The following is a 26,342-nucleotide window of genomic DNA, read 5'->3' as shown; positions in this document are numbered from 1 at the left end:
AGGATCGCATGGCCTTGAAGAGTGCCTGCTCCTGTGCACTGTCCTTTCTTACGTCCATCTGGAGGCATAGGAAACCACCAGTCTCCTGTTTCTTCATTGCTGTGGGTTGCAGAATTTTGCACAGAAAGATCACTCAGTGCAGGTTCATTCACATCTGGCTCCCCTTGCTTCACATAAAGATTTTCACTTCTGTCTCTGACAAGGAAACCCAGGTTTGTTTCTCTCTAGTGCTGAGCTCTCCCATTTATTTCTTCCTGGTTTTTATTTGATTTGGTTTTCTGAGACTGTAGCCCAGGCTGGTCCGGAACATGACCCTCCTTCCTTTGGCTCCTGAGCACTGGGAATACATACAGTTCTGCACCACAAAAACCAGCTCCATTTGCAGCTCACAGATCCCGTAAGTCCCAGGATAGCTACCCAAAGAGAATAACTCACTTGCAGGTGACAGCATCATAGGCAGTGTCAAAAAGTTGCTCGTCTCTGAAACCCATAATTAACCTCTGGAGGATAGCATGGTTGTAATCTCACCTAGTGTGATACAGATATCCTGAACAGAGCAGAAAACACACTGAGCCCTTCCCCAGAAAAGAAATTCTTGAGAAAATTTCACTCTTCTTGATATCGTTTCTACAACTTGATTAACATAATGTAAAATTCACAGTACTTTGTATAAGAAAATAAGTCAGTGTCTTACGTAATAATAAAAAATATATGTGATATATAATAAAATAACAAGAAGAGAAAAACAAAGATATTTGCTTCATATATAGGTTATAGGTTGGAGATAAAGGTGTGTTTATAACAATATAAGGAGAGACACTCATGGCAGCTCTAATAGTTCTCATTTCTACCAGTTGGCAGCAGATACTGGCAATTGCCTTTTTCTACTATTTCTCTGTAATTCTGAATGCTTTGGAGGAGCTCTTCAGCCAGAAGATGACTTAGATCTTTATTCATAAAGGGTCTGGCCAATCATAGTCCTCTCTGAATGGACTTGTAGTTTTCTACCTACCTTAATCTAGGGACAAGATAATAATAAGAGCCTCCCCCACCACAAAGTGATCATCTGAATGCCCAGACATGCTCTTCTTTGGCTCCTTTGTGAAGTGGCAGCCCTATTTCTCCTTGGTAACATGGATCCATCACCCCAGCTAGGACCATAATAACTTCTATGGACTTGAGATCTTCAAAGTGGCAGAATGATCTGATCGTTTCAACACTTAATTCAAAAGAATATGTTAAACTTCCTAGTAAGAGAATTCTTCTCTGGGAAACTGAAACCTGTATTCATCATAGATTTGTGCCATGAGAACAAACTAGGCAAAGTTTACCAAGGTAATTGAAGGTGATAGTGAGTAGGTCTTCCACTTCCCAACCCTTGATTCCTGGACTCCTGAACCTTGGCTATAGGAGAAACAGTATCATGCATTGAATGCTGATTCAGAGTATATACACTAGTTGTAAAGTCTTGTCCATCTCTGCAAAGGTTTTCTATCCAGCTGGTGCTACTCTACCATTCTAGTAGACCAGCTGCCTCAGAGTGGTGGAGAGCATGATAAGACTTGTGAATTCAGCCGGGCGGTGGTGGCGCACGCCTTTAATCCCAGCACTCGGGAGGCAGAGGCAGGTGGATCTCTGTGAGTTCAAGGCCAGCCTGGTCTCCAAAGCGAGTTCCAGGAAAGGCACAAAGCTACACAGAGAAACCCTATCTTGAAAAACCAAAAAAAAAAAAAAAAAAAAAAAAAAAAAAGACTTGTGAATTCAAAGGGTAGGCATCCATTGTTACATTTCATTGCTGTAAAGTGATCTCCTTGGTTCCCAGGGACAAAATATTTGTAAGTATGATAAATTTTGGAAAAGTACTGCATATCCAGTGTACCTGTAATTGAAGAACAAAACACTGTCCCCTTCATGATGGAGGTTGCCTAGTATAATCAACCTGCTATCAGTTGGCTGGCTAATCACCCTAGAGAATGAAGCTATACCAAAGCTCAGTATTCATCTCAGCTTCTCATACAGTGTGTACCCAGTGGTGTCTATAGCCAAGTCAGTCTCAATTACTGGAATTCCATTTGCTGAGTCCATGTATACTTACTGGGCCAAGGTCACCTCATATGACCATGAGGAATTAAACCAGTCTGGTTAGGAGTGCCACAGCAAGACTGAGGTGGTGACAATTTTATTGAGAGCAATCAGACTTTTTATACCTTTATCAGAAACAGAACATAATGGTAATTGCCAAGATCAATACAATTATAGTTGCCAGGATACAATGATGTTTGCAGACTTTACAGGGTACACAAGATTAATGTCTAGGAGCAATTGTCCTGCCAAGCTTCCATGTTTCCTTGACTTCTGAGGGAACATACAGAGAAATACAGTGGCCCAAATGCTTCACTGCTTGAGAGAGTATGTTGGTCTCTCAGGAACTAGAAGCCACATGCTTCCCAGGAGCCATGGACTCTAACCTGAAAAACCTATGAGGCAGGCCTCTCAAGACAGCTAGGCCAGACCAACTCCATGGTTCCGTGCACGTGTATAACTTCCATCCCTGCCACCATAACTACTGTGTTCATGAGCCCATTGGGTGGTTCCAGAAATGGCTGGGGAAGAAAACAGAGTCTTCTGGAGAATGGGCCATCCTATCAACTTGGTGATTAAAAATCCTCTTTTCTCATGGGGAAATGCAGTAATCATATAACAGGAATACGGACAGGATTCGACTCTAGGAAAATATGTGCAAGACTTGATACAAATCTCAACTGGTACTTTAAAAAATAAAATGTACTAATTCCTAATTTTTTCAAAATAGATCAATAATATTCCCAGAAGCAGAAAATAAGTCTTACGCATCTGCACTTCACAGAAAAGTTCTGAGCTGCCAGGTGGAGACCTGGCTCCCTATGGACTCCATCATTGTTTTTCCGGTCCTCCTTGGCAAGCATTCGCCACTCTGAACTGTAGTTTCCTTCTTCCAAGTGAAGAGATTGGGCTCTAGGTACCCGATGCTTATTTCATCTTGAATATAGTACACATCTACTCCCCAGCTACTTTTTAACAATTCTTAAAGGATTACTACTCTCTGTTATGACTATAAGCAAAGCAATATGCATGTTTTCTTGAAAGACCTCATAGGTCTACAGGTTGGTTTTCACAGACTTTAGAATATGAATCCTCTTCAGAGTCTGCAAAACTAAATGGGTTTAAGTTTTCTCTTTTTTTCCCCAGGATACAGGGAAAATCTTAAGTGGAGAAAATGTTTTTCTAGATATATTATCATTCCATTTTCACTTAACAACAACAAAAATATATAATTAAAAATAAAACTGCTCTCCATGCTGTTCTCCAAAGCTATGGCAGAAAGCTTTGTCTCATAAGCATCACACAGTGCTGGATGTCTGGAAGCCTGTGGACCCCTGCAAATCCCTCCAGAGAACTCAGCCTTGTCATGCTGTTCCTTTTTGGATGTCTCAGGAAGCTAGACATGCCCAGCCTCATCCTGAACTACCAAGAACATGGATGAGGAGAGTTGGATATGAAATATTTCCAGAGAACAATGTCAACAAATAATTCATCTCCTCTTTAAGAAAAGCCAATTTCTATTTATAGAACAATCATGCATTCTGAAGACAGTGCCTGCAGGTTGTAAGGATTACAACACACATTCTTAGGAAGGCTTGTGGTTCTTACACTGTGCCATGAAGTAGCTCCTCATTGTGTTCAAACAGTTTGCACTAAACAGCTTCTGATTCTCTGTCCCTCTGTGAGGTGTTATGGATTCAAAGTCCACAAATTTCCTAGTTTTTCCCTTTGGAGAAGTTCTTGGCTTCTTCAATGACTCAACATTAAATTGATCACAATATAACCTCATAAAGATGAGTATCATTTGCTCCCACAATTTGTTAGCAGTTCGGGAGCCAGGGGGCCATAGCTGAAATAAAGAAAGTCTGGTCTCTGGCTTCAGCTGCTGTGACTCTAGTATATCTAGTGTCTAGGTCCTAGATTTACTAGCTTTGTTGGGAATTATGAGTGGGTTTCCCTGATGACCTGTGAACCTATCCCTATTGCACTGTACTGGTCTTCTGAGTCCTGCATGCCTCTGTGGTTTGCTCTGATATAGCCATATTCTCCCACAACAGCACAAGACCATCTCTGACTGGCTAACTGTAATCTTTTCCACAGATGTGCATAGGCATTCTGACAAGAACCAAGCACTGGTGAGTCCAGGACATGGTCTTGAATGAAAATGAGGGCATGACTGCTCCTAGGTATAGTTGAGGAGGTTTTATTATAGATATGAGGGAGAACACAGCCAGAAGCATCTGGAAGGGTAAAGACTGAACAGGGCCAGCAGAATAGACTTGGCCATGAGGCAGGAGGTGGGGTGGGGGGAGAGTGAGAAAGGCAGAGAAGAGAGGAGCTGGCAAAGAAGACCAAGAGGGCCAAGAGAACCAAGAGGAGAAGAAAGAGCGTGTAGCCAAAATGGCTGAGTTATATAGGAAGCAGAGAAGCGTGGGGAAGGGAGTGAAGCTCATGGGCTAGAGAAGTTTAGAGTAGGGGCAGGTATGACAGCCAGGACGACTCTGTAACAAGAGGGGCTGAGGAAGCCTAGATGCTAGCATAGACCTTGATAGGCTAATATGCACAACAGGCATAGGTTGATGGACGAGCCGTTTGTCCCTTTCATCAGAGATCAGGAAAATGACTCCTTTTAGCAAAAAAGAACTACCTTCTTAAGTTCTTTAGAGAATGCTGGCTTTTGTCTAAATGCCAGACGTTGGAAAAATGAATTTCTTGGGACCTAACAGGTGTAATTGTGGATCTAGAAGAAGCAGAGGTTATCCAAGTTGACCTGGGTCCTTGTGCAGATGTGTTGCTTAGGTCTCCATCTTGGACAGTGTCTTTCCTATTACTATAACATAACACCTGAGACTAGTTATAACAATATATAATAATTATAATAAGTTACTATGCTAGAATAAAATAACTGAGACTATAAATACTAGAAGTTCATTTGGTTATGATTCTGAAGATTAGGAAAACCATGCTGTCTGTACCAGCTTGGCATTTCATGGGGGCTTCTTTCCATACCATGACATGGCAGAGGACACCACAAGACAAGAGTGAGCAAATGTCCTGGCTTTGACCTCTGTTCTTCTTCCACTGATAATATCATAGGAGGCTTGGTCTCATAGGCTTCTCTAATTTCAACCACTTTCCAAAGGCTCCTCTCCAACTACTATGAGCATATAAATTTGGGAATTTAGTTCACAACACTTTGGGGACACATGTTCAAGGTACAGCAGCAGGTAAGTTATTAAGCTATTCTGACAGAGTTTTATCTTTAGTAAGGAGAAATACACATTCTGTTTCAGAAGAATATTGTGAGGATTGGCTGAAGTAGCTAATGAAGAGTGTTTGATGTATCTATAGACTAAGAAACATATTGGGTACCTCCTCTGAACCTAGCAGGTCTAAAGACAGATCTCTCCTCTGGGTTTACATACGCTAAGTTTTTTTTTTTTTATCTTCCAGTCAAGACACTTTCTGGTAATCACTCATCCATTTGACGATATAAATTATATAAATTTGTGCCACTCCATTTCTTTAGAACTTTCACAGTGACCACCATTTATGCATCTTTTCAAAACCAATCCACATGAAAAATTCTGAGTTAGGCTTGGTCATGCCAGAATGAATCAGGGAGTTTGGCCATTCCTCCTCTCCATCTCAGCAGTTCCTTCTTCCAGTCGCTGGATAGCTGTTTCTCAAATGTCCTTCATGGATGGCCTCCCTCAGTTCCCTCAGTAGGTGAGTGACTATCATCTACAGCCTCTTAATTTCCATACTTATGCTGGTAAAACAAGCAATCTCAGTCCTGTGTTAGCAAAAATATACCAGTTTGGATGCTATACCCCAAACTTTACACCAAGTGTTACTTAATCATGGTAAGAGCATTTAATATTAGTTCCATATTCTGAATCCATTTAGAAGTGTACAACACAGTGTAATTAGCTGTGAACATGATTCTGGAGTGAATGCATGATATTCTTATCCATTTACCCAGGGACAGGCTTTGGGGATGTTTTCACATCTTCACTGTTTTTAAGAATGCTTCTATGGATACACTTACATAAATATCAAGATCCTGATTTTCAAATCCCAGGATTCCCAGAAGTGATACTGCTGGTTCATAGAATTCAGTGTCAACTTCTTGCTCAATTTCCATGACGATTTCTGTATCATTTTGCCACCCAAAAGTCATCATCAAGTATCTGAGTGCACTCTAGTTATACTTCTTCATAACAGTTTTTCCTTCATAATAGTTACAGTAATAGGTTCAAGGTAGCCTAATTATGCCTTTGATTTGTGTTACCTTAGTATAGATTCAATGCAGTCCCTTGATGACATTTTTTCATAGGAACAGAAAAAATCCTAAAGTGCGAGACCATGAATAACTGAAGAAATCATATAAAAGAACAAAAAGCTGGGGGATCCCACTTACTCATCTCAAAATACATTACAAAGTCACAGTATTAAACAGTGTGATGCTGATGTAACTCTCTCTCTCTCTCTCTCTCTTTCTCTCTCTCTCTTTCTCTCTCTCTCTCTTTCTCTCTCTCTCTCTCTCTCTCTCTCTCTCTCTCTCTCTCTCTCTCTCTCTCTCTCTCTCTCACACACACACACACACACACACTCAATATATCAATAGAACAGAATGAAGAGTCCAGAAGTAAAAGTATGTACAACAGACTGATGTATCTTTGACAAGTGTAGCAAGACTATAGTAAAGTCTGTTCAATGAACGGTTCTTAAAATGCATAATGTCTCCATATAAAAAAATTAAACTAGACCCTAATCCAACAACAAACACAGAAAAATCAAACCAAAAAATTAAGACCTCAAGGCTACAAAGCTCCCACCAAGAAGCATGGAGGAGGTCATTACGACCTTGATCTGTAATCAGTGTTACTTTCCTGGGTACAACAACCAACGTGCAGAAAACAAATGTGAAAACAGGTGTGAGCTGTAGTGGGTGTTCGTTCCACCTATAGCCAAGAGGAATACCCACTACAGAGAACCTTCCTAATGCTGTGACCCTTTAATAAGTTCCTCATGTTGCTACTTCATAACTGTAATTTTGCTACTGTTATGAATACAAACTCTATAGAAGTCCTACAATTAATACAACAGCAGCAAAAGGACAAATAAGTCAATCACAACCAGCCAAAGTCCTTGACAATTCTCTCTCCCCAAAGAGATACAGCTAGGGCCTGCAGGTGTGCAAGCACAGGGAAAAGAGGCTGAACCCTAGGTTGTTTACATCTGAACCCTGAACCACGTGGATGCTCGCTAAGCCCTCTGTTTTCTAGAACATGTTTCCATCTCTGCCTGGCCTCTGCTTCCTTTCAGACCTGCTTGGGGCCCTTTCTTTTGCCGTTGTAACACAGCTCCCTGGGAAATTGCTGGTGAAATGCACTCTGCAAAACCCCAACAGGGACACTTCCCCAAAGTCTAACCCTAGAATCGTTTGGATGAATTTGTAATACTCACTTTAGGTTTTTTTTTTGTTTTGTTTTTTTTTTAAGCAAGAACATATAACCAGATATTTTACTAGAAAAAAATGAGGAAAATTTCTCTGTTTGGATTTTCTACCCAAAGTGGGTGTTGCTGGAAAGGTTAAAACACGGCGATCTGTCTCTTGTGATGAATGAAATATTTGGCCCGATCCTTCACTAGTGAACAGGAAGGCAATCAGGAGAGGCATGCTATAGGCCAGACTTACACCCCAGAGGGGGTTGACTCTGTCCTGGAAAACCAACCTCTGGGAAGAAGGCTTTCCATACCAGGAACCCTGATGAGCTCATTCTCCTCTCCTGTCAGCCACCCAGCCACATCCTTCATGTTGAGGGCTCTGCCTCCCACGCAGTGAGCAACCACCTGCCCCTTCTCCCAGCTCTTCCCATCAGTCCTCTCATTGTTCCTCTCCTCGGAGCACTGACCATTCCTTTTAGCTGTGCTGTTCTCTTCCCAGACAGCAGACACGTCTTCCTGTCCCTGAAGGTTTTTAGACCTTTGTAAGAGCCCGTCACCAGCTGCACACGGCCTTCTGTCTATGGGCTTCCCATTTGTACCATTTCTCATGGTCTTAGATTCCTTCACCTTCACGTGTTCCCCCTTCTCTCAACTGCCTCAGCTCTCTCCCCCTCCTGTACCTCTCCACTTCTCCTCAGCTAATTGTTGATTTTGAGGTCCCTTCCCCATTCCCATGCCTGCCAAGGCACTCACCTTTCTGTAACCCCAAAGGCCACCACCCTTCATCTTTTCTCCTGTCTCCTGATTAGAAGTTGTCAAATGGATGTGTATTCCTCTGAAGTGTGATGAAGCCATTGCCTTTAAGCCCCTCATCTAAGCATCAAAACCACAGGTTAGTGAGTCGGCCCAAGTTTCATCCTGCACTGGAGGCTCTGCATTTCTCGGAGTTTGTTAACCCCGATGGTGGAGGTAGCAGGCCTAGTTTACCGCAGAAACACAGGCCGCTGCATCCTTCAGCGTGGTTTCTCACAGCCAGCCCGAGGATGCAGCTGCTCTCTGTGGGCCTTCATTTCCCACCTCTGCCCTGGGGATCTCCACATCCAAACGTCCTTGCTCTTCACCTTGCCCTCTCCCTGGTCTACACCACTTTCTTTTTACTCCACTTTCCTCCTTGAATCACAAAAGAAGTGAAAAGCTGAACTTTTTATTCTCACTGTTCTCATTCTCAGCCCCAGCACATGCTCAGTTTTACAGGTCTTTGTGGGAGGGACCACCCTGTGCACTGTGGGATGTTTAACAGCATCCTGGTTTCTACTCACTAGCTGCCAGGAGCTTCCCCTTGATAACTCCCACTCATTGCAGCAGCCACAAAACCCCCTTTTACACACTTGTCCCCATGGTTTGAAACCCACTGTCCTAAAGCAACATGTGTTCTGATTTTCATCAGGTGTGACACCTGGCTTCTCTTTACTATTGCTTTTAGAGAAGATCTAAGTCTAAAAACTTGTCCTGGATCCCAGTGGCCTTATGACCAGATGCCAGTTTCCCCTTCTGACCAGCAGCAGGTAGAGCCTCATGTGGTATTGCCCAGCAGCCTTGCTCTGGTGTCTGGACATGTGAATTGTTTTCATCCAGTCGTCTGTTCTAATTTACCCGAGAAGCAGTCACTCCAGAGCGATGCTCCCCTATGGGTGTCACAGAGATTGGGGAAGCAGAGTGGTAAGTGGGAGATGGTGTCCAGGTGTGTTAGTCACTTTCGTATGGCAATACATGACAAAAATAACTTCAAGGAAGAAAGTTATGTTTGGCCTTGGTGTTTCAGAGAGACATCGGTCCATTATAGCGGGAAAGGCTTGGCAGTGCTCACACTGGCAGAAGCACATGACAGAGCTATTCACACAGTGGTGGGCCAGGAAGGGAGAGAATAGGTTGAAATACAGGTGGTCATAAGGGTCAAAAGCATGCCCTAGTAACCTATTTCTACCAGCCAGGTCCCATATCTCTAAAGGCGGCATAGCCTTCCAAATGATGCCGCAAGCTGGTGACCAACCATTCTAAACATGAGACTACGTAAGGCAGTCAGTATTCAAGCCACAGCAGCAAGACCACAAGGTGAGTCAAGGGGCTGAGACAGGAGGCAGATAACCTCAGACAGGGACACAGGAAGTAGAAGATGTGGAACAGGAGGGTGAGAGGTTCCTCTGAGGATAGGCAAGTGTGTGCACACTTATATTTAGAGGGAAAAGGTGGAGAAGATTTTGGAGGAGGAAAGTGGCTGAGGAGATAGGCAGGAAGGATGGGGCCTAGGCACTCTCAGGACTTCCATGGCTGGAGAAAGGCTGTGTTCCTTTCTGGGATCTGGGGAAAATGGGTGCAGAAAATAGGGGTGGGCTGGAGAGATGGCTTAGCAGTTAAGAGCTATTACTGCTCACACAGAGCACCTGAGTATAGTTCCCAGCACCCACATCAAGGAGCTCACAACTGCTTTTAACTCTGGTTCCAGGAGATCTGTCAACCTCTAGATACATAGCTTCCTCATGCATGTGATGCACATAAACTCATAGGGATATATGCATTTAAAAATATTTTTTTAAAAATCTCTCTCTCTCTCTCTCTCTCTCTCTCTCTCTCTCTCTCTCTGTGTGTGTGTGTGTGTGTGTGTATGTGTGTGTGTGTGTGTGTGTGTGTGTGTGTGTGTGTGTGATCTGACAGGATTGATCATCACTGGCAAGATTTTGATTTTTTTGTGGGAGCCCAGCCATCTTCTCTGTGTTAAGGGATGAAGACAGGCTTAGAGCCTCAATTTAAAGAAGGCAATGTAATATCTTTGGAAAAATGAGAGACCACGAGAGAGTGGGAATAAGGGATTCTGTGGGGAGAGGGCTCACAAAAGGATTCTAGGGAGGTTCAGAATCTGTGGTGACTTTTCTCCCTAGATGCTTTACATAGGGACTCTCAGATGGCCCCATCTGGCCCACATCTTCCATACTGTCTCCTGCTAAATAATCAGTACAGAGAAAAACAAGTCACTGTATGTTCCTTTCAACATCCCAGAAGTAAAAGAGAAACAGCTCTGGAGCAGAGGCAGTCTGTTTGGTCCTCTGTTTTGTTCTTGTATCCACTGGAATTATGAAGTGTTGATTGCTGTTGGGCCTATTTCAGCAGAAGGGTTTACAAATGAAAGACAAAATTTTCCTCAGATGCCTATTCCCCTCTTTGAAATTGGAAGCAAGCATATAGCAACAAAGAAGGAAAGTGCCTGGGAGCTGGACCACAGAGAGCCAAGACCCATCATTTCTCCTAGAGCTCATCACATGTCTTTGTAAATTACAGGAGCTCTCCAGATCCCCAGGGGCCCCACATACACAGCAGCAAATACACTAATTCCCATGAATTGCATATAGTATACGGTAACATGCTTATGTTCTCCCTTGTTTCCATAATCACCACACAAGCATACTCATGTGTGCTTGGTCACCTCAACACTCACACAGGCCCTGCAACCCAATATTCCATGCTTACATAGACGGCGATGGTACTCACTTCTTTGGCCCACATGCATTCCACTCTGCAAGAAGCGACACCAATATATGGTCATCACCACTGTCTTTCATACACCGCCACAAACTCAGTTCCCACCAGACCTCATGCTCCTTTCCACTTCAACTGTTTATTTCACTGTATATTTGAAGTTCTAGAGTATGAGTCTCACTCAGCTAGACAAGCACTGTACCACCGAGCTGCATCTCCAGCCCTTTGCAGATATTATTTCATATGATCTTGGACATGACTTTTAAATTCATCTGTGTCAACTTTCCCACATTCACACTCATCCTGTAATGCTCTTACATTCTCATTAAAAGTCTCTCTCATCCATACACCATTATCCCCCTGGATAGCCTGCCTACCTAAGACATGTACTCAGGCTCCCTTACCCATTACAACCTCCTTCTATACTTAGACCTCTGCCTTTCATCTTGAATCCACCGCCTACACATTGCACAAACCCACATTCCATCACATGGCCTCTCACACATATTGTCTTTACCACAGACATACATATGGCTCTTCTTTACACACACACCGCCTCACCAGACACCCCATGCCTGGACACCCCTCATGTGTAGACCCTTTCCACACAGATACCTGCACAGAGAATTTTCCAATTCACCTTGCATATGTTCCCTCTCCCTAAAGTCCATCTCTCCCACAGAAGTTCTTATTACTCTGTCTGTCTTTCTGTCTTTCTTTCTGTCTGTCTGTCTGTCTGTTTCTCCCTCTCTCTCTCTCTCTCTCTCTCTCTCTCTCTCTGTCTCTCTCTCTAGCTTATACCCAATCACATTTCTATTAAACCTTGAAATCCAGATTCTACACCATAAAGTAAGTAAAGACAAATCTTCAGCTAGGTCAAAAACAAAACAAAACAAAAACAAAAACAAACCCCCAACCCTGAACCTCTAGAAACACTTTCCCCTATCCTACCACTAAGCATACTGAACATGCAGGATATTGCATCCTTAAATGTAGAATCCTGGATGGTAGGTTGCCTGGGAACATCAGGGTCTAGGGACCAGGTTGGGCTGTGTTTCCCCAGCTTCCTTTGTGTCTGATCGTCTCAGTCTGGCAGCTGTAGAAATAAAGTGCTGACTATCCATAGGCACAGACAAGAGAAGTCCCAACAAAAACCCAATGTTAGTAATAAAAGGATCCAGAAAGCTTCTGTCCAGAAGGCTTGCAAAGCTTTAAGAAATCAATTTTTACTTTAACCAAATACCACATAGACTATAGCGTTGCCTACACAAGGGCATGCAAAGGCCAGTGGAAACTGGGGCATCCAGCCTCAGGGGCTGTGGTAAGGAGTCACATCAGAGAGGGTAACTAGATTGCTGGGACTTTCATTCATGGCAGCTGGTAGCCAGACCTTCCATCTTCACAGTGTCAATGGTAACCACATGCAGAAACTTGACTCTACCCCACACAGAAGTAACAAGGAGCCCCTCTACTAGGGCGTCCTGGGAAGGGACATGGAAGTCAGCATTTTCCAAGGCTCTGCAGTCACAAGGCTGTTTCCTCCCCCCTTCCCCCCATGTAAATGTAGGCCACTTGGAAAAAAAGAAACAGGTATTTCTTCTGCCTTCTCAATCAGAATGGCACCAGCAGAAGCTTAGTGTTCCCACCCATTGTTCCCACCCATTACTGAAGGGAAGCTTGTTAACATTTAGGCATCTGTACTGGCCTGCCCTCAGGTCCTGACAGGATATACCTCAGCTGCAGCCACTAAGAGCATGCCCTTTGTGCATTCACTACATTTCCTTATAAAAGGTGGGCCTTGCCCACCCACCCCCATCTCTTTCTCTTTCTTCACTCTCATTCCCAGGAATCTCTGCTGCTTCTCTGGCCCCTTCTCCGCCCCTTCTCTCCCTTCCCCTCAATAAACCTCCCACCTGGGCCCTGTTGTATAGTTTGACTCCTTCATGTCATTTTTAAAATACTACAGAAGCCCTTTACTGGATGTATCCACCTGAGGCCCAGTGGGAGCCTCAACTTCCATGGCCACCTGTGAGAGCAAAGTGCTAGACCCACTTTCCCACAGTGCTTATAGAGAGTACTGATAAAACAGAAGATTAAATACTTTATCATCTCATAATTTATATGGAGATCACCCAGATTTCAGTAGAATGATTCATCAGATCAAAGACCAAAACAGACACCAATCCATGAGTAACAAAGCCTCTGAGATGGCTCGGAACTTAGGACCATGGAGAAGTGGCTCCCCCTTAGCTACCCCAGTGTCAACTACACACACACTAGGAACAAATGGTAGGAAGCCTCAAGAAAGGAACAAAAAGCATAAAACAGAGCCAAACAGAATGTTTAGAACTGAGAAATATAGTAGCCTATAAAACATTCAATAGTAAAAGTCAACAGGAAAAAAAAAAACACAACAGGTCAAATGGAGGAAAGTATTGATATTGAAGACAAAACAATTTATAGACAGCAAACAGGATCTAGACTGAACAATCAAAACAAAGAGAGCCTCAGGAACATGGCACCATACAAAAGGTGGGGGTGGATAGACCTCACTCCCCTGACAAAATTTGCAGGAAGTAACCACAGATCTAATGCAAATAACCTAAGATGGGGGTGGGGGTGATCTAATGATCCTGGAGAGGAATTCCCTGCAGTGGAAGCAACCCATGGGTCCTCTGATGGTTTATCCTGTTGTTCTAGACACATTTGCTCCTTCATTACAAATCAGCTGCCCATGGTTCTATGGATCTATTTCTGAGCTTTATGTTCTTCTACCTTGACCTCTCTGTCTCTATATATTTTTCACAGATGCAACATTGTGGCCATGACTGTAGTGATGCAGTCGGCTGGACACATCTGTCCTCTCATTTTCTTCCTTGCCCGTCAGTATAGGGTAGGCCATACCGGGATCTAGGTCCATAGTTTACTTTACAACTTGTATTTTATAGATGGACAAAAGGAAATGGGACTCAGAGAAATTATCTGATTTTGTTAGAGTTCTCCATCTGGTGAGTAACAACCATTTGCACTGTCTTCAGAGAGAGATTGTATCTATCTTAATCAAAAAAAGAAAGAAAGAAAGAAAGGAAGGAAGGAAGGAAGGAAGGAAGGAAGGAAGGAAGAAAGAAAGAGAAAGAAAGAAAGAAAGAAAGAAAGAAAGAAAGAAAGAAAGAAAGAAAGAAAGAAAGAAAAGAAAAGAAGAGAAAAGTCCTATGAAAACTGAAGCATTAAGCTTACCTGGAGTTGCAAGTCTCCTCCCCTCCCAGAGCATCGTGAAACCTCCCCAGTGACTGGATATTCTCACAGGCAAATGCCTTCTTGATCTTAATTGCAGGAACACAGAATGTTCTCAAGCTTCCAGTCTGAGGATTCCTGCAATGTTTCATAACTTTCAACCAAAATGTGCTTTTTGTTTTTATACATTTCTGCCTGTACTACCCCTGGGGAATGCCTAGAAACCAGAGCACAGACCACCCCAAATATTAGAGGTCTACAAATAAAACCTCTAAACACCCAAGAAACAGCATGTACCAAAACTCCAACCAAAATAGAGGAGACACAAATTAGAAAAACAATGAATGGGGTATGTTAATTGGGCTTGCAACTAACTCATAATTCTGCACATTTTGCTCATAAATTCGTAGCCACTTCAGACAAACCAATAACTTAAGACAAGGGCATTTCAAGGCAGAAGCAAACATACAAACTTCCGAATAAACAAATTTCTGAATAAACACTGCTCTCTGTAGATGGCAATGATCCACACTTATTTGTTCCCAAGTAGAAAGCAGAGTAGTCCATGGACTGAAAAGTGACCTCATTTCAATCGCTGACTTTTACTGAGTTTATCTCATTTGTCTGTGTGGTTGGCCTTGGGAAAACAGAATGGATTAGGCATAGTCACTGCCCTCGGGAGGGATTCTGACACACAAACAAATCATCATAAACATGGTACAGGCCACCACAGAAATAGAGCTCATGGGATGACAAAATGCCACATGAGAATAATGTATCAGGGAAGACACTCTATAGACACTGAGCCCCAATTTCTCCAGTCTTGCTCAGCTGCAGATGAAGGAATTAGCCCACAGGCCTGGTGCACATGACTCTTCATGGTTAAGAACGGTGGCCCCACCCCTGCTGACATCTGATGATCAGTTCCAGGTCACACCAGTCAGAAGAACAGATAGGTAAACTCAGGCAGAGACTGGCTGCTGGAACAGAGGCAACACAAGCCACCAGGACTCCAGATAGGCGGCCTACCCTCAGACTTCTTCCATTCTCCCACTGCTTCCCAATATCTCCATTACCCTCCTCTTCACCGTGTCCCACCCTGCAACTCAAGCAGAGAGACACTGCTGGACCAAAGGCCAAGCTAGCCACCACAAGTTCGGCCCCCAATTCAAACTGAGACTTCATGCTGGACCAGAGGTCACAACAACTGCCAAATCTCCAGGCCACAAAGATCAGAAGACCAAAGAGGAAACCAAGAAACAAAACACCCATCCAACAAAGACAAACTCACATTTTCAGCACCAAGACCTATAATGCCGCAAACCCAGATGCCTAGATGCCAGTGTGAGAAGTCAGTCAACAACAGCCAGGGCAACATGTCACCACCAGTGCCCAGCTATTCCACTACAGCAAGTCTTGAATATTCCAGCGTAGTCAAAGCACATGAAATGACCTTAAATCCAACTTTATGAAAATGATAGAGGTCCATAAAGAGGTAATGAATAAATCCCTTAAAGAAATCCAGGAAAAGACAAACACAAAATTAGAGGAAATTAATAAACCCCTTAAAGAAAACCAAGAAAAAACAAACAGTTGAAGTAAATTAATAAAGCAGTTCAAGACCTGAAAATGGACGTAGAAGCAATAAAGAAAACATAAACTGAGGAAATTCTGGAAATGGAAAAATCTAGGTAAGTGAACAGGAATTACAGACACAAGTACCACTAACAGAATACAAGAGATGGAAGAGAGAATCTCAGGTGTTTGAACATATGATAGAAGAAATAGATACATCAGTCAAAGAAAATGTTATATCTAAAAAATTCTTGACACAAAACTTCCAGTAAATCTGGGACATTATTAAAAGACCAAACCTAAGAATAGTAGGAATAGAATGAGGAGAATCCTAGATCAAAGTCTCATAAAATATTTTCAACAAAATCATAGAAGAAAATTTTCCTAAAGAAGGACATGCCTACAAAGGTACAGGAAGCTTACGGAACACCAAATAGACAGAACCAGAAAAGAAAGTCCCTTTGCCACATAATAATCATAACACTAAACATACAGAACAAAGAAAGAATGTTAAAAGCTGCAAGGAAAAAGAGCAGGTAACATATAAAGGCAGACCTATTAGAATCCCACATGACTTCTCAACAGAGACTCTAAAAGCCAGAAGGGCTGGACTCTAATGTCCTGCAGACTCTCAGAGACCACAGATGCCAGTCCAGACTACTTTAACCAAGCAAATGTTTAATCACCATAAATGGAGAGAACAAAATATTCCATTAATATCCCTTAATATCAATGGACTCAATTAGCCTATAAAAAGACACAGGCTAACAGAATGGATAAAAAAAAAAAAAACAGGATCTATCCTTCTGCTGCATACAAGAAATACACCTCAACTTTAAAGACACACACTATCTCGGAGTAAAGTGTTGGGAAAAGACTTTCCAATCAAATGGACTTAAGAAACAAGCTGGTGCAGCTATCCTAATATCTAACAAAATAGACTTCAAACTAAAAACTAAAAAGAGATTGGGAAGAACATAACATACTCATCACAGGAAAAATCCACCAAGATGAAGTCTCAATTCTGAACATTTATGCCCCAAATACAAGGGCATCCACATATGTAAAGGAAACATTACTAAAGCTTAAATCATACCTCAAACACCACACACTAGTAGTGGGAGACTTCAACACCCCACTCTCACCAAAGGACAGATCTGCCAGGCAGAAACTTAATGGAGAAATAAGGGACTTAACAGATGTTATGACTCAAATGGACTTAATCGGTATCTACAGAACATTCCATCCTAACAAAAAAGAATATACCTTCTACTCTACACCCCATAGAACTTTCTCTAAAATTGACCACATACTCTGTCACAAAGCAAATCTCAACAGATAAAAAGAATGGAATAACCTCCTGTATTTTGTCAGACTACCATGGCTTAAAGTTAGATTTCAAAACAATAAAATTACAGCAAGCCTACAATCTCACTGAAACTGAATAATGCTCAACTGAATTACCAATGGGTCAAGGAGGAAATAAAGAAATAAATGAAAGACTTCCTAGAATTCAATGAAAATAAAGTACAACATACCCAAACTTTTTTTTTTTTGGGGGGGGGGGGTTTCGAGACAGGGTTTCTCTATGTAGCTTTGTGCCTTTCCTGGAACTCACTTGGTAGTCCAGGCTGGCCTTGAACTCACAGAGATCCACCTGGCTCTGCCTCCCGAGTGCTGGGATTAAAGGCGTGCACCACCACCGCCCGGCTCAACACACCCAAACTTATGGAACACTCTGAAAAGCAATGCTAAGAGGAAATTTAATATCACTAAGTGTCCACATAAAGAAGTTGGAAAAATCTCACACTAGCGACTTAGCAGCACACCTGAAAGCTCTAGAACCAAAAAGAAGCAAACTCACCCAAGAGGAATAGACACCAGGAAATAATCAAACTGAGGAATGAAATCAATAAAATAGAACAAAGAGAACAATACAAAGAATCAATAAGACAAAGAGTTGGTTCTTTGAGAAAATAAACAAGATAGATAAGCCCTTATCCAAACTAACCAGAAGGCAGAGAGAGAGAGAGAGAGAGAGAGAGAGAGAGAGAGAGAGAGAGAGAATCCAATTAACAAAATCAGAAATGAAAAGGGAGACATAACAACAGACAACAAGGAAATACAGAAAATCATCAAGTCATACTTTAAAAACCTATACTCCACAAAATTGGGAAATCTAAAAGAAATGGACAATTTTCTGGATAGGTACCACATGCCAAAATTAAATGAAGACTAGATACACAATTTAAACATCTATAGCCCCTAAGGAAATAGAAACAGCCATTAAAAGTCTCACAACCCAAAAAAGCCCAGGACCAGATAGTTTCAGTGCAGAATTCTACCAGAATTTTAAAGAAGAGCTAATACAAATACTCTTCAAATTGTTCCACACAATAGAAACAGAAGGAACATTACCAAACTCTTTTTATGAGACTACAGTTACCCTGATACCCAAACCACACAAAGATGCAACAAAGAAAAGAGGATTACAGACCAATCTCCTTCCTGAACATTGATGTAAAAATACTCAATAAAATACTGGCTAACCGAATCCACGAACACATCAAAGAAATTATCCACCATGGCCAAGTAAGCTTCATCCCAAAGACGCAAGGATGGTTCAACATACAAAAATCTATCAATGTAATTTACCATATAAACAAACTAAAAGAAAAAAAAACCCACATGATCATCTCATTAGATGCTGAAAAAGCCTTTGACAAAGCCCAACACCCCTTCATGATAAAGATCTTAGAGAGATCAGGAATACAAGAAACATACCTAAACATAATAAAAGCAATTTACAGCAAGCTGAAAGCCACCATCAAATTAAATGGAGAGAAACTCAAAGCAATTCCAGTAAAATCAGGAACAAGACAAGGCTGTCCACTCTCCCCATATTTATTCAATATAATAAATATTGTATATTTATTGTATATCAATATAGTACTTGAAGTTCTAGCTAGAGCAATATGACAACAAAAGGAGATCAAACGGATAGAAATTGGAAAGGAAGAAGTCAAACTTGCACTATTTGCAGACAATATGATAGTATGCATAAGTTATCCCAAAAATTCTACCAGGGAATTCCTACAGCTGATAAACACTTCAATAATGTGGCAGGATACAAGATTAACTCAAAAAATCAGTAGTCCTCCTATATACAAATGATAAATGGTCCGAGATAGAAATCAGAGAAACATCACCCTTTACAATAGCCACAAATAATTTAAAATACCTTGGGGTAACTCCAACTAAGCAAGTGAAAGACCTGTAAGAAATTGAAGAAGATATCAGAAAATGGAAAGCTCTCCCATGCTCATGGATAGGTAGGATTAACAGTAAAAATGGCAATCTTACCAAAAGCAATCTACAGTTTCAATGCAATTCCCATAAAAATCCCAACACAATTCTTCACAGACCTGGAAAGAACCATACTCAACTTCATATGCAGGAAAAAAAAAAAAACAGAGTAGCTAAAACAATCCTGTACAATAAAGCCACCTTTGGAGGCATCACCATCCCTGACTTTAAGCTCTACTATAGTAATAATTATAGTAATAAAACTATAGTAATAAAACCAGCTTGGTATTGGCATAAAAACTGACATGTGGACCAATGGAATTGAATTGAAGACCCTGACATTAATCCACACACCTATGAACACCTGATTTTTGACACAGGAGCCAAAGCTATACAATGGAAAAAAAAAAACATCTTCAACAAATCATGCTGGCATAACTGGATGTCGACATGTAGAAGATTGCAAACAGATCCATATCTATCGCCATGCACAAAACTCAAGTCCAAGTGGATCAAAGACCTCAACATAAATCCAATTACACTGAACATGATAGAAGAAAAAGTATGAAGTAGTCTTGAATGCATTGGCACAGAAGACCACTTCCTAAATATAACACCAGTAGCACAGACATTGAGAGCAACATTTAATTAATGGGACCTCCTGAAACTGAGAAGCTTCTGAAAGGCAAAGGACACAGTAAATAAGACAAAATGACAGCCTACAGAATGGGAAAAGATCTTCACCAACCCCACATCTGACAGAGGGCTGATCTCCAAAATATATAAAGAATTCAAGAAACTAGACATCAAAATACCAAACAATCCAGTTTAAAAATGTACTACAGAGCTCAACAGAGAATTCTCAACAGAAAAATCTCAAATGGCCAGAAGACATTTAAGGAATTGCTCAACATCCTTGGTCATCAGGGAAATGTGAATCAAAATTACTCTGAGACACCATCTTATACTTATCAGAATGGCTCTGATCAAAAACACTGATAACAACTTATGATGAAGAGGATACAGAGCAACATGAACACTCCTCCACTGTTGGTGGGAGTGCAAACTGGTACAGCCCCTTTGGAAATCAGTATGGCGGTTTCTCAGAAAATTGGGAATCAATCTTCCTCAAGACCCAGCTATACCACTGTTGGGCATATTCCCAAGGAATGCTCAATCATACCACAAGGACACATGTTCAACTATGTTCATAGCAGCATTATTCATAATAGCCATAACCTAGAAACAACCTAGATGCCCCTCAACCAAAGAATGGATTAAGAAAATGTGGTACATATATACAATAGTGTACTACTCAGCAGAGAAAAACAATGACACCATGAAATTTGCAGGCAAATGGATGGAACTAGAAAATATCATCCTGAGTGAGGTAACCCAGAGTCAGAAGGACAAACATGGTATGTACTCACTCATAAGTGGGTACTAGATAAAGCAAAGGATAACCAGACTATAATAATCAAACTGAGGGCTGAAATCAATAAAATAGAAACAAAGAGAACAATACAAAGAAATGATGAAACAAAGAGTTGGTTCTTTGAAAAAAATAAAAAAGATAAACAAACCCTTATCCAAACTAACTGAAAGACACTGAGAGAATATCCAAATTAACAAAATAAGAAATGAAAAGGGGGACATAACAAAAGACATGAAAGAAATCCAAGGAATCATTACATCATACTTTAAAAACCTATACTCCACAAAATTGGAAAATCCAAAAGAAATGGACAATTTTCTTGATAGATATCACTTACTAAAGTTAAAGGAAGATCTGATAAATAGACCTATAACCCCTAAGGAAATAATTAAAAGTCTCCCAAGCAAAAAAAAAGAAAGAAAAAAAAAACACTGGCAGATGGTTTTTAGTGCAGGATTCTACCAGACTTTCAAAGAAGAGCTAACACCAATACTCCTCAAATTATTCCACAAAATAGTAACAAAGGGAACATTGACAAATTAATTTTATGGGTTCACAGTCACCCTGATACCCAAATCACACAAAAATTCAATAAAGATAATTGCATACCATTTCCCTCATGAATATTGATGCAAAAATACTCAATAAAATATTCACTGAATTCAAAAGTACATCAAAAAGATTATCCACCATGATCAAGTGGGTTTCATCCCAGAGATTCAGGGAGAGTTCAACATATGAAAACCTGTCAATGTAATCCACCATATAAAAAAACTGAAAGATTAAAAAAAAAAAACATGAAAGTCTCATTAGATGCTGAAAAAGCCTTTGACAAAATCCAAACACCCCTTCATGATGTCTTGGAGAGCTAAGGGATACAAGGGACATACCTAAAGGCAACTTACAGCAAGTCTATAGCCAATATCAAATTAAATGGAGAGAAACTCAAAGCAATTTCACTAAAATCAGGAACAAGAAAAGGTTGTCCACTCTCTCCATATCTATTCAATGTAGCACTTGAAGTGCTAGCTAGGCAATAAGACACCCACAGGAGATCAAAGGGTTACAAATTGGAAAGGAAGAAATTAAAGTATCATTATTTGCAGATTATATGATAGTATACATAAGCGACCCCCAAAATTCTTCTGGGGAACTGCTACATTTGATAAACACCTTTAGTAAAGCATCTGGATACAAGACTAACTCAAAAACACAAGTGATACCTCATGATGGAGAGGATGTGGAGCAAGAGGAACACTCCTCCATTGCTGATAGGAGTGCAAACTTGTACAGAAACTTTGGAAATCAGTATGGAGGTTTCTCAGAAAAATTAGGAATCAATCTAGCTCAAGACTCAGCTATACCACTCCTTGGCATATACCCAAAGGATGCTCCATCCTACCATAAGGACGCTTGCTCAACTATGTTCATAACAGCTTTATTCATAATAGCCATGTAGAAGAAAAGGAGCCAGCCCAGCTGGCAGGGCCAAGGCTACCTTCGAAGTGTGCATAAGCATGTACAATAACAACTTCCCTTAAGCCAACCTGAAGTCTGCTGCTGCACTTGGTGGCTGGTGACCTATGAACTTCAGATTGATGGGGCCAATAAGAAAAAGCTAACATAGCCAAGGAAATGGCCGACAGCCAGTGGGGTGCCAGGAGGGGGTATTTAGACTCAGCCCATATCTGCAATAAATAAGTCTGCCTTTTGCTTCTCACCTGATTCCTGGTGTCTGAATTGTTGACTCTGAGCCCTCTCTCCCATCTCCCCCAAGAGGTGTTCAGGTGGTTCAGCCTGTGCTCAGGCTGTTCTGCCTGTACCATAGCTAGAAACTGGAAACAACCTAGATGTCCCTCAAACGAAGAATGCATAAAGAATATGTGGTACATTTACACAACAGAGTATTACTCAGCTGTTAAAAACAATGAAATCATGAAATTTGCAGGCAAATGGATGGAACTAGAAAAAATTCATCCTGAGTGAGGTAAACCAGAAAGACAAACATGGTACGTACTCACTTAAAAGTGGACATTAGCTGTAAAGTGAAGGATAATTGTGCTACAATCCACAGACCCAGAGAGGCTAAGAAACAAGGAGGGCTCAGGGAAATGCATGGATCTCTTTGGGAAGGGGAAATAGAATAGATTTCTCTGGTGAACTGAGAGCAGATGGGGATGGAAACAGGAGTGATCAGGTGTGTGATGGGCATGAGGGGAGCAGAAATTGAGAGAGAGATTACTGGGAAAGATGACTGGAATTGAGGGACATTTCAGGGGCTAGATAGAAACCTGGTGCAATGGAAACTCGCTGGAATCTACAAGGTTGACCCTAGTAATGGGGCATATGGAGCCTGAACAGGCCATCTTCTGTAACCAGGCAAGACTTCCAATGGTCGGACTGGGACACCAACTCAACCACAAAATCTTCAACCTATAATTTTCCCTGCCTCAAGGTATTCTGGGGTAAATGTGGTGCACAACTTGTGGGAGTGACCAGCCAATGACTAGCCTAACTTGATACCAACACCAAAAGAGGGAGGGAGCCCATGCCTGATACTGCCTAGATGGACAGGAACCAGAGGCTAGATAGCACAGAGACCTAGGATAAAACCAAACATGACTGACAAAAAAAAAAATCAATGAAATGATTCCTACTGATACTCTACTATACTTGTGTACCAGAGCCTATCATAATCTCATCAGAGAGGTTCCATCCTACTGGATAGGAGCAAGCACAGAAACCTACAACCAAACATTAGGTGGATTTCAGGGAATCCCAAGGAAGAAGGGGAGGAAGAATTATAGGAGCCAGAGGTTTGGAGGACACCACAAGAACATGGCCCATAGAATCAACTAACCAGGGCTCATAGGGGCTCACAGAGACTGAAGCAACAATCAGAGAGTCTGTGTCGGTCTGACCTAGGTCCTCTGCATATATGTTATGGTTGTGTAGCATGCTGATCTTGTGGGACTCCTAACAGTGGAATTAGGGACTGTCTCTGACTCTTTTACCTGAGTTTGGGACCCTTTTCCTCCCATTGGTTGCCTTCTCCAACTTTGATATGAGGGCAAGTGCCTAGTCTTATTGTAATTTTTATGCCCTATTTGGTTGATATCCCTGTGAGGCTTGGTTTTTCTGAAAGGGAAAGGAGGAGAAGTGTACCTAGGGGAGAGAGGGTGTGGGAAGGGGGGACTAGAAGGAGAGGAGGGAGAAGAAACTGTGGTCAGGAGGTAATACATGAAAAAAAAAAGAATTAATGCAACAATCACTATTCTACAATTGCACTTGCTATAAATGAAATGACTCTGTGACAGTCTTTTGAATATGTCTTCTTTTACTTGTATATTTGTGTGATTCCTTCACTCTAATTTTTGCATGAGTTGTGTTTTCCTTTACACAAATATAAATATAACACACCATACATATCTCATAATCTAAAGTGAAGCTTGAATTCTTATGAGTAGTGCTCCAAGAACAATCTTATATGTGCCTCTTGTTTGTATTTCCACACATTTTTAGCAGTTATTATCTAGAGTAGAAATGCTGAGAATGGGATACATGTACTACTTTGCTTTCTGTTGCTGTGATAAACACCACAACCAAAAGCAACTTGGGATCCAAAGGGCTTATATCATCTAACATTTCCAAGTCACAATCCATCCTTGAGGAAAACAAGGGCAAGAACTCAGAACAGAAGCCATGGAGGGATGCTGCTCCCAGCTTACTCACAGGCCTGTTCCCAGCTAGATTTTTCATACTGTGCCGACCCCACCAACCAGGTGTTATGATGCCCTCACAGACATGGGTATGAAAAGGAAAAATCAGAAACGTTTCCCCCTCCCCTCCTCCAAAGGTATTTGCTGACCAGCAGTTTTAGAAGTGACCAGAAGTTGAACTTATAAGGCTGGGACAATAAATCTATGTATCCTGGACTTGGCAAAACAAGATATGAGGAGTAATGGGCTCAATTGACCAGAAGTTGAACTCAGGGTAGAGTAGAAGGGAAAAATAAATCTGAATGTGTATATCCTGGGTTCAACAAAAGCAGGACACATGGAGTAAAAATTTGTCTCTATAGATATCCTGAATCCTGTTAGCCATTAGTAACCTTATGCTTATAGATCAACCAGTAACTTCAAAGAACTACCTCACCCCTAACCCCCTCATCCAATCCCAAGCTGCATGTAAACCTTTCTTATATAAACCCCTTAAAGTGAGTACTAGGAGCCGTCCTCCTCTACCTGCTGTGTCGGATGTTGGACGCAAACCAAGTTTGCTTGTTTTGTTATTTAAAAAAAAAAAAAAAACTCTGTGTGCTTGCATCAGATATTGGCTCTGTGGTGGTCTTGCTTGGAGGTCTTGTGACCTGGGCACAACGTTTGGGGGCTTGTCCTGTATCCTCCTGCTTCCCCCAGACCCTAATCTGAGGTGTTTCTAACCCGCTGGTAAGATTCTGTGTGTCTTTGTCCTTGTCTTTGTGTGGCTCTGTACGTTTATTTTCTGAGGTACAGTCAAACCTGATCGAAGTAATTCCTCTACTGAGTTTGTTTTTCATATGAATGGAATTGTATCTTTTTCACTTAGCATAATGATTTCAAGGTTTTGTATAATGAACATATATTGAAACTTCATTCTTTTACTTTTGAATGATATTTCACGGACCTCATCTGGCTTCTTGATTTAGGGACTAAGCTAGTTAAATTTTACCAACTTAACACTAGCTAGAGTCAGCTGGGAAGAGAAAACCTCAATTGAGAAAATGCCTCCATCAGGTTGGCCTGGGGGCAAGACTGTGAGGGCATTTTCTTGATCAATGATTGATGCAGAGAGGATCAGCTCATTGTCAACAGTATCATCCATGGGCATACAGTCCTGGGTTGTATAAGCAAACAGTCTGAGAGAGCCATGGAAAGCAAGCCAGTGAGCAGCATTCCTCTATGGCCTCTGCAACAGCTCCTGCCTTCAGGGACCTGCATTCAGTTACTGACCTAAATTCCTTCAAGGATAGACTGTGACCTGGAACTGTAGGCATCATTAACCCTTTCCTTCCCCCAAGTTGCTTTTGGCCATAATGGTTTATCACAGCAACAGAAGACAAAGTGAAACAGAAATATTGAAGTTATCATGTTTTAAATACTGTCCTCAACTCCAAGAAGTAAAACTGCTTGTAAGGTCACATTTTTAAGAGATCTGCCTTTCATTTTCCAAAAGGCTGGAGCATTTCATAACCTATAAGTGGTGCTATAAGATTCAGATTTCTCAGCATGTTGAATGGTGGTGACTTTTCTACTATACCCATAGTACTGCCAGAGAAGATCCAACTGTGTTTTCATTTTCATTTGCTTCCGAAGCAGCTGATGAGCACTCTTCCTTGTGTTTGTTGGACACATCTGTATATTGCAAGTACAGAAATACATATGCAAATGTTTGCCCATTTTTAATTGAGTTACCTTTGTAGTGTAGAGCTGTCAGTATTCTACAGACAGCTGCTGTAAGTCCCTTGTCTTGTCAAGGAAACAGTGCAGAGGTATTTTTGTATTGTTCATCATCATCATCATCATCATCATCATCATCATTACTCTATCTGTGTGTGTCAGTGTCTGAATACATGTATGTGCACCATATACATGCTGGGTGCCCATGGGGACCAGAGAAGTGGAGTTACAAGTCAGTGTGAGCCTTCATGTGGTACTGGGAACCAAATTCAAGTCCTCTGTAAGAA

At 41.4% G+C, this 26,342-nt stretch overlaps 1 long non-coding RNA gene across 2 annotated transcripts in view; it reads left to right on the top strand.

The window, feature by feature from the left end:
* The window catches only part of LOC131920958 (uncharacterized), a 40,457-nt gene extending 29,838 nt beyond the window's left edge, over positions 1-10,619 (top strand). For both annotated transcript variants that reach the window (XR_009381812.1, XR_009381813.1), the window contains 2 exons: positions 9,524-9,648; positions 10,249-10,619. This is a non-coding gene — a long non-coding RNA (uncharacterized LOC131920958). The remainder of the gene's footprint in view (positions 1-9,523; positions 9,649-10,248) is intronic.
* The last annotated feature ends 15,723 nt before the right edge of the window (positions 10,620-26,342 follow it).

Source organism: Peromyscus eremicus, chromosome 10 (assembly GCF_949786415.1).
Source record: "Peromyscus eremicus chromosome 10, PerEre_H2_v1, whole genome shotgun sequence".
NCBI lineage: Eukaryota > Metazoa > Chordata > Mammalia > Rodentia > Cricetidae > Peromyscus > Peromyscus eremicus.
This window is presented reverse-complemented; position numbering and strand designations above follow the sequence as displayed.